At 40.3% G+C, this 15,682-nt stretch overlaps 1 pseudogene; it reads left to right on the top strand.

The window, feature by feature from the left end:
• The first annotated feature begins 6,701 nt into the window (after positions 1-6,701).
• LOC121942826 lies at positions 6,702-15,435 on the top strand (annotated as a pseudogene).
• Positions 15,436-15,682: the final 247 nt, after the last annotated feature.

Here is a 15,682-nt window from a genome sequence, read left to right on the forward strand (position 1 = left end):
AAACATCAAATGCAACTGCTTTGACTGAACTTTCTCTCTTAAAATTGTTCTTAAAAAACTGTCACTTTCTTTTAAGTCATCTGTGATTTGTCTGTTTCAATTTTTTCATCTGTTTCAAATGTAATTTTTGTCTCAAACTTCTGTTGTCAACTGTCTCTGCTCATCTCTCCAAATCTTTTTTCAGCTTCTCTTTTCTGAGTCAACTCTTGTCAACTCTGTTTTTTTTCACTTTTATATACAATCTCTAGGCAACATAATTAGTTCTTTATAAAAACATTTTTTCATTATTATCTCTGATGATACTCTTTTGTTTATATCTTTATGAAACTTTGATGAAACTGTCAAATGCTATCTGACTTTTTGTCTTCTCATTGATGTAAAAGCCTGGATGAGCCTGTAATTTCCTGATGTCTGAATTCAGACAAAACTGAAGTTTTGTTCTTGGCCCAAAACACCTCAAGAAGCTCCTTTTCCAACAATTTTCTCTATTATGGCATTACCTTGGCCTCTAGCACAACTGTAAGGAAGTTGGACCTTTTATCATTTATGACTTTTTTTATCTTTTTCCTTTCCATATAAAACAAACTTCAAGGACGTCTTGACTTTCTTTTCTTTCACTTGCGTAACATGCAAAAAAATTAGACATATCTCTGTCCCAAACAGATGCAAAAAAATTAGTACATGCATTTGTCACCTCTAGGCTGGATTACTGTAACTCCCCTATTTTTTGTTTCCCCAAACAAATCTCTTAGGTCTCTCCAACTGGTGCTGAACGCTGCTGCTGCTGTGTTTTAACTGAAAAAGCTTCATTTTGATCATAAAATTTTTTGTTTCTCCTTTTTTCTCTGCTTCTCTGCACTGGCTCCCCTGTGTGAAATCCAGGATTGAATTTAAAATCTCCTCCTTACTTACAAAGCTCTAAATGGTCAGGCTCTGTCTATCCTATCTGTCACAGCTCATAGTTCCTTCCAAACCCTCAAGATCACTGCGCTCTGAAAACGCAGGTTTACTTGTGGTTCCCAAAGGTTTTCCAAAAAGTAGGTTAGGAACCAGAGCCTTCAGCTACCATGCTCTCCTCTCCTATGGAACCATCTTCCATTTTCGGTCAGGGAGGCAGACACCGTTTCAACTTTTAAGGTTTTAGACTTAAGACCTTCCTCTTTGATAAAGCTTATAATTAGGGCTGGCTCAGGGCTGCCTGGACCAGCCCATAGTTAGGCTGACATAGGTTTAACCTGCCGGGGGACTTCCTCTGATAGCTGCTGAGCTCCTTCTCCTTCTCTCAATGCCGTTCATCTGAATCATCATGCATGTCTGTCAAGTGTTGCATTAACTGCATGTGCTGCAGCTTGCCTCTTGTTTAGCTTCCTTTTGTCTAGCAGCATGTGTTTTACTCTCACTACCTGGGGCTCGCGATTACAGAGCCTGGGTCTGTGTGAAAACTGCACTACGTTGTTAATCCTGTTGCCTCTCGACTGCCCTTCGTTTCCTGCTCCCTTGTTTCCTAGTTTTCCCTGGATCCTGGCCGTAACCTTGACTGTCTGACCGTGTAGTGCTGAGCTGTGCTGTGCTGCCCTGCTGTGACCCTGCCTTTGGTGTGTGCTGTGCTGCTGGCTGTACTGATTACCCCCCCCCGCTCGACCTGTCTGATTGTGGTCTGGTCCTGCATGTTGCGCCGATGCTCTGATCTTGCCTTTGGACACCTCATTTCTTTCAACATATGCATGAGACTGTTCATCATCATCATCATCACATCATCATAGAGAGCATTTTACTAATTTCACACCTATCAATTATTAATAATATGACATGCATCTGTTTCTATTATTGCTGTCCTCCCCCCCCCCCCCTTTCTTCTCCCCTTTTCTCCCCCCTCTCTCTTTTTTCTCTCTCTCTTTCCTTTTTTTTGCCATGATTGTATTTCATTTTTTTGTTTACGACTCTATTGCTCGTCTGTCCGTCCTGGAAGAGGGATCCCTCACATCCTCTACTTTTTTCTTCCTGAGGTTTTTTTTTTTTTTTTCCCCGTTACAGGGGTTTTTTTGGGGAGTTTTTCCTTGGGTGATGTGTGGGTCTAAGGGCAGAGGGATGTCGTACACTGTAAAGCCCTCTGAGGCAAACCATGTTTTGTGATAATGGGCTATATACTGTGTGACTGACTTGATGTGATTTTAACAGTGACTCACATGATTTGTTTCAGCTGGTAATCCTCAGCTTAGAGACCTGTGTTAGTTTTTAGTCAGAAATGTAAACAGTGTTCACTCACTGTCTTGTTGTCCACAGTTCACACACTTCTGTCATTCATGATGACTCAGTTTGTCTCTGTGTTGTGATAAAGTTGATGACTGATAACCTGTTTTTTGTGTTTTTTTTACGAAACTGACATACAAAAACTTTCTACCTGTTTTTAAAAAGTCAGATTCTGTGAGTTTTCATTTCTTAATGTTCTGTGTCAGTCTCTTTTCTGAGGACTTTCTCATGTTTGAAAAGACACAGACAGGTACTCAGGCACTGACATGGTTTGCACTGTGGAGTCACATATGTTTAGAGCTGAAAGGTCAGTGTGAGTGGAGTTTTTTGGAGAACATTGGTCAAAGATTTTTGTCTGACAGTTAAAGGACGTTCTGACAAACTGTGATTGGACTGTTAATAAGATGTGACTGATCACTGCTGCCCAAACAACCTTATTTTGGGGTTGGGACCAGAGGGAAGCTCAGAGGACTTGACGATTTTCTTGAAACTCTGTCTCTACAACTGAAATCAAAATTCAAAAACATTTTTCTGTCTCTGTCTGTCTGTCTGTCTCTGTTTTTTTCCACATTCTTAAATAAGTTTGAAGACACGAGTGCCTCAGTGGTTTTAGAGACGTGTGTTGGGAGGACACAGCTTGCCTGCCTAGAGAGTCGAAGTTTCAGTCAAAGTTTTTCCTGATGAGATGTTTAAAGACGTGATTTGATGTTCAGAATGAGCAGAGCTTTTTTTCTGCTGATGAGGGCTGACACTGGAGCTCATGACAGGGGTCAGGAAGTTTTTTTGGCAGAAAATTCACCCTGACGGAGACCTTGTGGAGCATCAGAATGCTGCAGTCTGTCTCTTTCCCTGTCTGCTTTTTTCTGTTTTTCACATCATTTTTTCACACAAACAACTTGTCAGCATTGGGAACGGGACTTCTTACTGCTTCAGTCTCCCCGAGGAGGCAGACTCCTGCCTGATCTCAGGTTTGTGGTGTTGTGTGAGAAGCTGTTTGCTGAACACCTCTGAACAAAACTGTTTCTGACTGTTCTGGTCACCAAAACTCCTGTTCAGTTTTGAAGTGTCGAGACGACTCTTGACTGTCAACTCGTGTCAACAGTTTCATGCAACTGACACAGTGTGTTTTCTTCACTTACACACACAGTTTTTTGACTCAGACTGGCCCGTACCAGAGAGGTGTGTTGGACCTGACGTGCAGAGTGTTTTTGCACAATGTCACCAGTCACATGTGTACAGTCTGTGAGTCACAGTCATGTTGGATGGAAGATGTTGATATTTTTATGACATGAAAACACACTGAAAGTTGAAACAAATGTGAACTGTTTGGGGAGAGTCTGTTGTTGTGGAGTGACTGACCATCAGGACTGACTCCTGTGGTTCAAAGTGACTTTCAGTTTTTTTAAAACAAACTGTGGATGGTAGTTTTTTTTTGGGGACAATGAGACATCAGTGATGGAACGAGGATGGAGGAAGATACCAAGTGGTGAAAAAACACATCAGATCTTGTTTTTTTAACTTCACAACAACAGCCAAGACAGAGTTTCAGCTGTCTGAGGATGACAGCAGCAGCAGTGTGTCAGCAGTTACTTGTAGGGTAAAGTCTGTGTGTACAGAAATGAGTTCTACGGACTCAGAGGACCACATGTGGCTGTGCTAAGACGTGCACTCTCACTGATTTCAGTGATGATCAGCCGCCAATAAAGTTAAAAAAACAACACTAAAAACAAATTTTGACAAACCAGACTGTCAGTCCAGTACTTGACTGACAAAACTACTGTTTTCAACACTTTTCATTTTGTTGTTAGATCACACAGTTTGGTACTGACTCAAATGTGTGTTTCAGTGTGAAAAGGTATCTGCTGTTTGTGTGTCAAAATTTGAAATGTTTGGTCCTCCTGCTGTCGAGCTCTTCTCAGAGGGAGAAAACTGTCACTCTCACATGCAAAGATCAAACAGGGTCAGCGGTCATGTTTGGTTCTGTTTTTTCAAAGTTTTTGTTGAAAGAAGGCAGAGTTTTTAAGTACATTTTTGAGTCAGAGTTCTGAGCAGAGTGAGCTGTCAGTCAGTGGTGAAGTTTTTTCACAGGAGTTTGTTTGTCTCTAATGTCTCTCTGACTTTGAGGACGCAGGAGAGTATTGTGTGCAGTGTGCAGTTATTGTCAGGGATGTTCATGATCAGTGTGTGTCAGTCAAATGTAAAATAGTGTTAAAGTACTTTCAGTTCACAAACTTTTCAGTTTTCTAAATGTCCACCTCTTCAACATGTTGTGAGATTTGGTCTCTGCAGCTTTACTGTTGTGCTGTGCTGTGTCAGTGTGACTGTGTGGTGAAGTGATCACACTGACTGACCAGTGTAATTTCAGCTCTCAGTTTTTTCACAGTTAATATGCACGACTTTCATTTTGACTCTCACTGTTCTGACATTGTCACTGTGTGATTTTGTCACAGAACACTGAAACACTGAAAACCAGACATTTTTTTGAAAACTTTCAAAAGACACACAAAAGACAAGAGTGAGAGACAGAGAGACAAGACAGAGAGAGAGAGACAGAGTTCAGAGACAGACAGAGTTCAGAAGAGAGACAGACAACAGAGAACAACAACAAACAGGTGCATCAGAGTGTTGATGTTATATTTTTGTTTAATTGTGTTCTTTGTTGAAAAAATTTAAAATTTAATGTGTGTGTGTGAGGTGAAATGTAAGCTGGGAAAGATCTATAAAAATAAACACATTTTTTTTTTTTTTAATGATAATCAAAAAAAATTTTTTTTCAAAAAGTTTTTGAATTTTTTGTGTTTTTTGTGTGTCTGTCAGTTTTGACCTTTGACCCTGTGTGTGATGTGTATTACCTTTTTATTTTGTTGTTGTGTGTGTGTGTGTGTTGTTTTTGAGTGTTGTGTGTGTGTGAATGTTTGCAGCCTGACACTCAGGTGGCGCTCTGCTTTTTTCATGGTCATTGTCAACATTGCTTTGACCTCAGCTTTTTTTTGATCATCTGGATGTTTTGAAAAAATTTTGCTTTGTTATGAACATTAAATTTTTTTTTTTTTCAATTTTTTTTTTACATTTTTTTTTTACATGTGACAGGAGTTTTTACAGTGTACTTTGTTTGCATTTAGTAACTGTTTATGTTGTCAGTAATTTTAAAATTTTTTTTTTTATTTTTTTTTTTTATATGAACATCAAATATAATCAATTATCTCTATAATAAAAAAAACAAAAACAATGTTTTTGGTCTCCAGTTTTTTTACTGATTTGATTCTGTGTTGAAAATTTTTGACATTTTTTTTTGTTTTTTTTTTTTAATTTTTTTGTTTGTTTGTTTGTCCCATGACATTTGAAATTTTGTGTGTAACTGAAAAAAATGTTTGTTTTTTTTTTTGTAAAAATAAAAACAAACAGTTTTTTGACACTAAAACACACAACAAAGACATTTTTTTTTTTACAAAATTTTTTCATGTGTTTGTTTCATAACACATTGATTTGTAAATGTTTCATAACTGTAAAAAACAGCCAATTAAATGTGTGTTTTTTTGTGTTCATTTGTTTTTTTTTTATTGTTAAGTTTTCTTAATGTGGTTTTTTTGTGTTCATTTTTTTTTTGTTTTCTGTTTGGTTTGCATCAGCAAAGTTCACTTTTGTTGGATGCCGTGTGTGGACATCATCATTTCATCATTGTCATTCATCATCATTGTGTTGTGTCATCATCAATGTTTTTTTCATGTTGTCATCATCATTTTGTTTCATTTTTTTGTTTTTGTGTTTGATCAAGTCATTGGTTGGTGTTTTTTTTTTTTAAAATGTGTGTGTGTGTGTGTGTGTGTGTGTGTGTGTGTGTGTGTGTGTGTGTGTGTGTGTGTGTGTGTGGGTGGTGTGTGTGGTGTGTGGGTGTGTGTGTGTGTGGGGGTGTGTGTGTGTGTGTGTGTGGGTGGGGTGGGGTGGGGGTGTGTGTGTGTGTGGGGGGGGGGGTGGGTGTGTGGTGGGTGGGGGGGGTGTGTGTGTGTGGGGTGGGTGTGGTGTGTGGGGGGTGTGTGTGTGGGGGGGTGTGTGTGTGGGGGTGGGGGGGTGTGGGGGGGGGGGGGGGTGGGGTGTGTGTGTGTGTGGGGTGGGGTGGGTGTGTGTGTGTGTGGGTGTGTGTGTGGGGGGGGGTGTGGTGTGTGTGGGTGTGGGTGGGTGTGTGTGTGGGGGGGGGTGTGGGTGTGTGGGGGGGGGTGTGTGTGTGGGGGGGGGGTGGGGGGGGGTGTGTGGGGGGGGTGTGTGGGGTGGTGTGGGGGGTGGTGGGGGTGGGTGTGGTGTGTGTGTGTGTGTGGGGGGGGGGGGGGGGTGTGTGTGTGTGGGGGGTGTGCGTGTGTGTGTGTGTGTGTGTGTGTGTGTTACACAGAGCATCAGTACAGCAGTTTAAACCACATCAGTCTTCCTCTACGTCCAAAGAAGGAAGTCAAACTGTTTTTCTCATCAGAGATTCACACTGACAGGCAGGTGAGTACTGCAGGTACTCTCTTCTTTGTACTTTTACTGCACTATTATTGTTGTATTTATGAGCTGGTAAATTTACATCTTTGTGTTTGTAAACTGAGCCTGTTTATCTGTTGTGCTTACAAATGTTAGTTTGGAAGAAGAACTTTCATTATTTATTGAAGTAAAAGTATTAATATAACAACGTAAAAATCCCACTTAAGTAAAAGTACAACATATCAACAATAAAAAGTACCAACATTTTCTCAGATATGTGCACTTAATTTATCAGCAGTAAAAAGTACAAAAATAATTAAGTATTGGCAATAAAAATGGAAAAGTATTTTCAGGTTTGTGTACTTTAATATCAGAGGTAAAAGTAATCAAGTATTCTGAGCTTTATTGAGCTTAAGAACCAGAAGTAAAAGTACAGAAGTATTTTAATCTTCATGCAGTTATATTCTCAGCAATAAAAGTACACAAGTATTCTGTACTTTAACTTCTTTTCTACTTTTACTGCCAATACTTTGCACAAAGTTGAGAAGTTTTACTAGCTTTGTATTAAAGTATCAGCAATAAAAGTACACATTTTTTCTCAGCCTCATGTTGTTTAAGTGTCAGCAGTAAAAGTAACCATGTTTTCTCATCTTAGTGTGCTTACAGTACCATAAGTTAAAGTACAAAAGTATTACAAAAATGTCAATGTTGACAAAAGGGGGAATTGAGGAGGAATAAAATTAAAAAGCCTTTTAATATAGTGGCTAAATCACTAAAAATGCTAATTTAATATACGTTTCTTTGCAGATGATGTGCTGTTATTTGAAACCTAATAATCCTGTTTTTGAGAACGCTTGTTTAGTTTTTGTTCTGCAGAAACAAGTCAGGAAAATAAATAATGTAAGTTCTTAGAGAACAATTTATCACCTCAAAATGCAATTACTTCTAAAAAGAGAGAGGTGGCTGATTGCTCTGTGGGCTAAAATGAAACGTAGGTCAAAAACTTGTGTTGGGTGCTCGTGGAAAATGGGAACCAGCCGGATAAACGCAAGGAAATCCAGGCTTTTCTTTTGTGATGATGCGATATTATTTATAACCTAATTGTCGTGTTTCACAGAATCTTAAAGTCCTTAAGTAACAATAATTCACCTTAAAATGTCCGTATTTGTGTTTGGATATTTGAGTGTCATGTTGGTGAATTCAGGTAACAGAGGGAGGAGGACTCAAAGCAGACAAAACTAAAGGCAGGATTATTACGAAAGGTAACAATAAAGAAAGAGACTTACAGGTTGGCGACAGGTTGGAGTTCAAACAGCCCAAAACAAATCCAGGACGTTACGACACGTGAGCAGGTGCAGACAGGAACAGGTAACAGGGGACGTGTGGCAGAGAGGACGTGAGTCGGTGCTTCAGGGAAAGTGGAAACAGGTGAGAAGGCGGTCAGGTGACTGGGACAGACGGCAGAGCCTTCAGATCGGCTGGAGACCAACGTGAGGCTGAATTTGTGCCGTGGTTTATCACGTGACTCATGACACCAGACAGGTCAGATTTAGATGTCTGATCGGTCGAGCTGTTCTGGTTATCTGTTGAGTTATTTTGGCGTTCGTGCTGTTGTGTTGAGGTTTCCTCTGCTGCCGTGGTGTCTGTCACTTCCCCTTCTGCTTTAATCAGTTCTGTACTCAGACATGATGCTGCAACACGGAAAAACATAATTAGTTTGGGTTCAACTCTCTCAGAACATCCAGCACCATGAGTCACCTCGGAGGCGCCGGGGCAACTCTGTCCTTCAACGAGTCGGCGGCGTCCAGTCTGACGAACGCCAACGCTTCGACTCTCTGCGATCAGATCGACACTTCGGCCAACACCTTCTTCCTGCTGGTCTACGCACTTTTGTTCCTGGTGAGCCTCTTTCTCTGTCCAAAAAAACAATATTATTTCTCGGCGTAATTTCTTTAAGAACGGACCCAAATGTCAAAACACACTACCTTTAACCCCTTGAAACCTGCATCTATCAAAACTATCTCAAAATTGTTTTAACCTTTGAATCACAATTTTGTTTGATTTCTTTCAAAAATAAGGGAAAAAGGTTAAAAACATCTTGGAAAGAAATATGAGAAATTAGTAGATTTATTTATTTATTTAAAGCGAGGGGAAAAAAAATTCAGTAAACTTCTAATAACCATAACTACAAATTATTTTCCAGAATCATTTTAATTTTGATTTATCTGGGTCATTTCTCTGTTTTTACTTTTTTATTTTTGTTTGTTCTTTTTTTGTGTGCAAATTTTCAGGTACTTTATCTGTACTTTTTACTAATTATTATAATTGTATATGTGAAAACTATGTTACAGAAAAACTTTTTAATTCTTTTGTATTCTCTTCAGCTCTCTTGTCATGTTTGTGTTTTTTTTGGTTTGTTTTCTTGTAACTTTTTACTTATTTTTTGCTAAATTCTGTCATTTCCTCTGAAGCTGCTCATTGACTTCTTCTCATGTTTTTGAAAGAGCAGCAGCCAAAACTCGATGTACCTCAGTTGTCCTTAGTTTGATAAATACATTTAAGATGCAAATCTGAGACCACAGTATGTATGCGTGAACACAGTCGTACCAAAAACATTTCACTCAGATTTATATCATTCTTTTACGATCACGGGTTTCAAAGGGTTAACCACAGTGTTACCGAAATTGTCTTTATCTGCTGCAAAATAACGTTGAAATGTAACGTATCTGCACTTTGCAGAAACATTTTATGACAATATTTTTTCTGGAGGTTGGGTTGCAGAATTTAACCTCATTCACATTTCTGTTTTTGCAAAATTTCAAAAGTTTGCTGCGTCCTCTGCAGGTGGGTTTGCTCCTGAACGGCTTCACCCTGAAGGTTTACTTCTGCCAAGCTCAGCAGCAGGTTTCCAGCAGCGTGACCGTCTACCTGAAGAACCTGGCGGCCTCCGACTTCCTCATCAGCCTCTGCCTGCCCCTCCGAATCATCAACTACGCCAGCAGCTCCGTCTCCATCCGCCGGGTCTACTGCAACTTTGGTGCCTCCGCCTTCTACCTGAACATGTACGCCAGCATCCTGTTCATGGGTTACATCGCCGCCAACAGGTAGGACTGAGCTGGACCGCAATAAGGGAAGGTAGAGGAGCTACCTGGTTAGTAAAATGTTCATTGTGGTTTTGATTTCAAAATGACTCTGTGACGAGCATCTAAACAAAAAGTTAAGCGTCTCTTTTTACCAAGAGTTTAAATTTCAGATTGAAACAATTCTCGAGGCCCCTTTCCCACTGCGAAAAAAAAATAAAAATAATAATAATAAAAACACTAACACCTGCTCACATCGTTAATGTAATGGGAAAGGTTACCACTGGCATTCACACCTGCGTCAAATGACTCTGCACTTGTCATGGGTATTTTGTGGCTCCGATCAGCTTCAATGGAAATAAACAACTGGGTGAAAATGCTGATTGTAGCCCCTTTGCCAATGACACGCAACTATGGGGCAACCACAAAATAGTACGTGTCTCTTCAAGCAGCGCCGAAACAGCGATCCAAATTTAGATTTCCCAGAGTTTGAGAGAGAAATAACTACCGTAACATTTTCACTGGCCTCCATGCTGCTTGCTCGGCAGGTTTCCATTAACCGTTAAATTGCACAAATTAAAATTGCGTCTGATGGAAACAATTTCGGAAAAACTCCTATTTACTGCAAAAGAGGCTCACGGGAGGTGGTTTTCAGGTGATCCAAAAAAGCCATATTTTGCAAAACTGCAATGGAAACACCTTTTAGTCTTTTCTAGCTCACATGATGCTGTGTCTATGTGCTTGTCGGTAGGAACTGGCTCCCTCATGATGCAGCTGGAGCTGCAAGAGCTGTTACTGCATCACATAACTCTGAGAAAGTTGAGCGAATCATCTGGAAGTTTTGAATCCACAATTCCTCTGTGAAATCGTGGACTACATCTCCCAGAAATCCTTCATAATTGGCCGCTCCCACGTTTAAGGGGTTCGCCTTTCAACCATGGCTCCATAACACGCCTACGTGGCCTTGGATTGGAAATAATGACGGCTAGTTTGGTGGCTGCAATAGAAATAAAGCTGCTAATGTTTTGAACATCCATCGCCATGGTTACCGGGATGTTATCACTGGAGGAGAAGTCGCACAGCATCACTCAGTGGAAACACAGTCAGCTCGATGTTGTGTTTTATCCACATTTTGGAAAATATCACTCATGTTTTGCTGAAATCTGTAATGTAAACATGTCAAGATGTATTTAACGGTCTCACAGACCACCAGAGTTATTCTGACCTCCACTTCAAATCATTTCTTGTCATGTGAAACTTTTGACTCTGCCTTCTGGTTTCATCTATTAGGATGCACTGAAGTATGAAGGCAGTCATGTTTACAGCTTTTGAAATATCTGTTTTCGCATGTAAAGTGAGTCATAAAACTCAGAGTGAGCTGTCTTATCTTGGGCATAACGCTGACTGATACCAGTGTGCCAGCGCATTATCTGTGGTTTTAATGTAAATGTCTTTTGGTGGGTGTTTGACGTCACTTGAAGTCAAAACTAAATGTTGCAATAACTTGAAAACTGAATGTGGTAGGATGTGTCTCTGCATCATAAGTCTGGGTTTTATTGAGGTCACAGACGCAGCATTTTACTGTAAGGTCTACTTTGTTGTTTCCTCTGTGTTCTCTTCGGCTGGTAGGTTGACCACTTCCTAATTTTGTCACTTTGAATATGAAAAAAAGTTCTGAACACTTTCAGGAGTAATTTCACGAGGTGTTTGCATATCGAGGAGAAGTCGTTCTTTGCGGCGGGCGTTTTAGTTTTCCCTTTTTTCATTTAGATCGTGAGAACTCGGTGAGGCGAGACTAACTTGTGACATTTCAGAATATCTCAGACTCTCAGTTTGGAGATGAACATGAAGGCAAAATGAAATAAGACAGAAAGACGTTTTGAACTGTGACTATAATTACGAGACCTCAGCTGCTGCACTGAGAAGGTTTTCGTGCTGTTATGAGGATGTGAGATTTTTGCTTAAAAAGCATCAGGATGTGGTTTTCTAGTACAGACAAACGTGCTGCAGCTGTGAGTCGACGCTGCGACTGAGCAGCCTGAAGGTTTAAGTTCAAAGTTTCGTTGGGAGTAAAATTTCCACAATTTCTCCCTGGGGATTAAAAAAGTATTTCTGATTCTGAACGTCTTGTAAAACTTGTTCAAATCTAACGCCACAGGTTGGCATATTTTTATGACTCGAGCTATAATAATTTGGGCTTGAAGACCTTCTATGAGACAGGATGAGAGGTGTGTGGCCCGCGATTGGTTGTTGAAGTTGTTGCATCGTCACAACATATAAGATGACAAATAATAAATGTTAAAAAAAATAAAAATAAATATTTTAATTGCACCATCAAATGCAGTAACAGAAAACAGGTTAAAAAGAACACAGAAAAGCAGGGGCGGAGAGGTTATAAACCCAATAAATTATAATAAATGAATAAATTACAAGTAATACAATTAATTACAGTACTTTAATACAAGCAATATAAAATAGAGTCAGTGATAAACAACAAAATCAACACAAATTATGAGTGTGAGTGTGTCTTTAAATGTTTGGGCCCAATTTTAACCCTTTGAAACTTGAGCAAATTAGTTTGATTTCTTGCAGAAACAAGGGAAGATTTAACAAGGAATAACCCCAAAATTTGCATAAACAAGAAAATTACCTGAAAATTAGCAAGAAAAGAAGCAAAAAACCAAAAATGAATAGGAAATTACATGAACAGAAGTTACAAGAAAATTACCACAAAATTAGGAAAAAGAAAAAATAACAATTACAAAGGACATGACCTGAAAATAGTACTAGAAAATAAAATATATATATACATAGATTTCTGGGCTTTTCTGCAAACTACAGATGCATGACGTTTGTCATTATTTGGAGCATTAATTGAAACTGTGTGTTTCAGTAATGCTGTGGGTTAGATTTAGGCCCAAAAACCACAATATTAAGGTTAGAAAAATAGGTCATGTTTTGGCTGATATCCACATCTGGGGGCACAAAAGCAGCTGACAATGCAAGAAGTGGTGTGTAAAAACACCAGTCTTTGGTGTCATAAACACCACTAGAAATGCAGTGAAGGTTTATTAAAATATCCCCACATTTGGTTGCATAGATGCCACTGGAAATACAGCAAAGGGTCAACAAAAAACATCATGTCTGGTGGCACAAACGCAACTGGAAACACAGTGACGGGTCAGTCTGAAATGCTCACGGCTGGTGGCACAACTGCAGCTGTAAACGCAGCGACAGGTTGGTGAAAATACTCACTCTGGAGAAAAAACTCTTGGATGCCCCTATGGCAGACAAAACACGGTGCAGCGGTCTCTGTGTGGCCTTTGAATAGAGAAAACATGATGCAGTGCTGTAGAAGTTGTCCTACACGCCAGAAACCATAGAAACCAAAGTCATCACATGCAGCTAGAGCCTTTTTTATTTCTTCACCCCGTTTGCATCTCTGTGGATCACATCTTTCTGATTGTGGTAACAATTTCAGAACATCTGGTTTCAGAGCTGCGGCCCTCCTGACTTCCCCCCTGTGGCAGATTTCATAAATACAGCTACTGTTCATGACTTTGTGTCCGTCAGCACAAATACAAACGCATCTTTTCTATCTGCTCTGTTCTTATTTGTTTGAATGCAGAAAAAATGACTGTTTCAGAAAGAATTTGTTCTCAGTTTCTGAGACAAATGTGCACCTGAGCGTCAGCCGGGTCACGGACTCAATGTCCCATGTGTTGTACTAAAACGATGCACCAACAGTCAGTGCAGGAAGTGGCGTGGAGGTCAGAGAACTTTAACCACGTCTTAGTACGGATGCACAAATGTTGTCAAAGCAACGAGCACAACTGTGCAAAGATAAACATTTCAGGAGCCTTGTGTGTCTTGTGTTTATTGATGCATAAAATATCTTTCAATTCAAATTTTTGGCCCATGACGCAAAAAAAGAACCAAAAAAATAATTGAACAGAGTTCTGCAGAATCATACTGACACTTTTGTCTGGTGAACCAAAAAAACAATGTCAGTGAGGTTTCTAATGTGACGTCGTATTTGGTTGAAGGTGTGGCAGCTTGTTGAGACGGCTGCAAAGACAATAATACTCTTATTTTTAAGGATCAGCAGCTTCTATGTTTTTTTTGGGGGGGGGGCTGTCATTTTTTTTCTTTTAGTCACTAGATGTTTTTGAGCAACCTGAGACTCCTTCTCCCGTTGCCTTTCAGGCACACATCAGTGCTTTTTTTAGCAACCTGCTGCTGTTTTCATAACCAGTTTTAGGAATAAAACATAAGTGTTTTTAGTGACCTCTGGCCCTTTTTTTCTAATTTTTAGACACTAAACGAGGGTGTTTTTAGCAACCCGCTGCTGTTTTTTCCAGTGGCAATTTATGCGCCAAAAAAGGGTGTCTACTTTAGCAACCTATGGCTGTTTTTAGGTACAAAAATGAGTGCTTTTCAGCTATCCACAACTGTTTTTCCAACAGATTTTTAGGCATGAAATTGTTTTTTAGCAACCTCTGGCTCTTTTTCTAAGGTTTTTTCTGGCACCAGACATGGTAATTATTTAGAGACCGGTGGCTCTTTTTTCAGTTGGGATAGTATCATGAAGGCAGGTATTTTTTTTTGGTGCCTAAATCAAACCATAAATAATCCACAGCATTGTTTAAACATATAATTTCATAGTATTTTCTACATAATGGTTTGCAGAAACATGCAATGCCATTTTTCTTCTGGCATTTAGGCTGTCAGGTGACAGCGTTGGCTGTGACTCATCTACCGGCCTCTCCTCTCTGCAGGTATCTGAAGATCGTCCATCCTTTAGGAACTCACATCCTGCAGACGGTGCGAGCTGCCCACATCATCGCCACGCTGACCTGGGTTTTCCTCTTGGCCACGACGTGCACCTACGTCATGTTGTCGCTCCTCACCCAGGAGCCATTGTCCTCCGTCCCTGACACAGTGAGCTGTGACGTCCTGCACAGCAAACAGCTCAGCCTCTTCTACAGAATCGTCCACACCTGCTCCGCCGCCATCTTCCTGCTCGTCCTCATCTCCCTGGTCTTCTTCTACTACAGCACCTCCCGCAGGCTGTCGCTGGCTCAGCAGAAGCAGCTGGCGTCCTCCGGCTCCAAGACTCTCACCAAGTCCCGCAGGAACATGCTGGTGCTGGTGAGCCTGTTCTGCATTTGCTTCGTCCCGTACCACCTGGTGCGCCTTCCCTACGCCTTCATGAGGAAGCGGTGTTCGTGGGGTCAGGCGTTCTACTACTTGAAGGAACTGACCATCATGGTGTCGGTGCTCAACGTCTGCCTGGACCCGCTCATCTATTTCATCTTCTGCAAGGCCTTCAGGGCGCAGCTGAGCTCAAGGAGGCTGTTCAGCACCACGCCGGCCGCAACGCAAGAAGCTGAGCGGAGGAGCAGCGACGGGCGGACGAGCACGCTCAAAATCAACTGGAAGACGTCGCTCACCATGACGACAAAGCAGAGCGGCGTGCTCTAGCTTTAAGGACACTTTAGACTTGTGTTGGTGATCCAACAACAAACACATCACAATTGCAAATATGTGCAAAGACTGACATCCGAGGTTTTCCAACAAAGAAATACATGAAAATATATATCTAATTTTCTGTACTGTTTTTGTTTGTTTTAGTTTTTAGGTTTTCCCTGCTAACTTTCAGGTAATTTTCTTCTTCTTTTTTTTTTAAAATTCATTTTATGGGCCATATCTCGCATTTTTTTTTTTTTTTTTAAGAAATCAAACCAGCTTGCGTGGGCTTCAAGGGGTTAAAAAGTTTGAGTAACCTTGTTACAAAAAGATAACTGAATATCAGTAAACTAAATTTCAAGACAAGAAATTGAGAACTTTGTAAACAATATTTAAAAACAAACCTGAAGTTCAGGAAACTTGGAATC

The sequence above is a fragment of the Plectropomus leopardus genome, chromosome 5, assembly GCF_008729295.1.
Source record: "Plectropomus leopardus isolate mb chromosome 5, YSFRI_Pleo_2.0, whole genome shotgun sequence".
Taxonomy (NCBI): Eukaryota; Metazoa; Chordata; class Actinopteri; order Perciformes; family Serranidae; genus Plectropomus; species Plectropomus leopardus.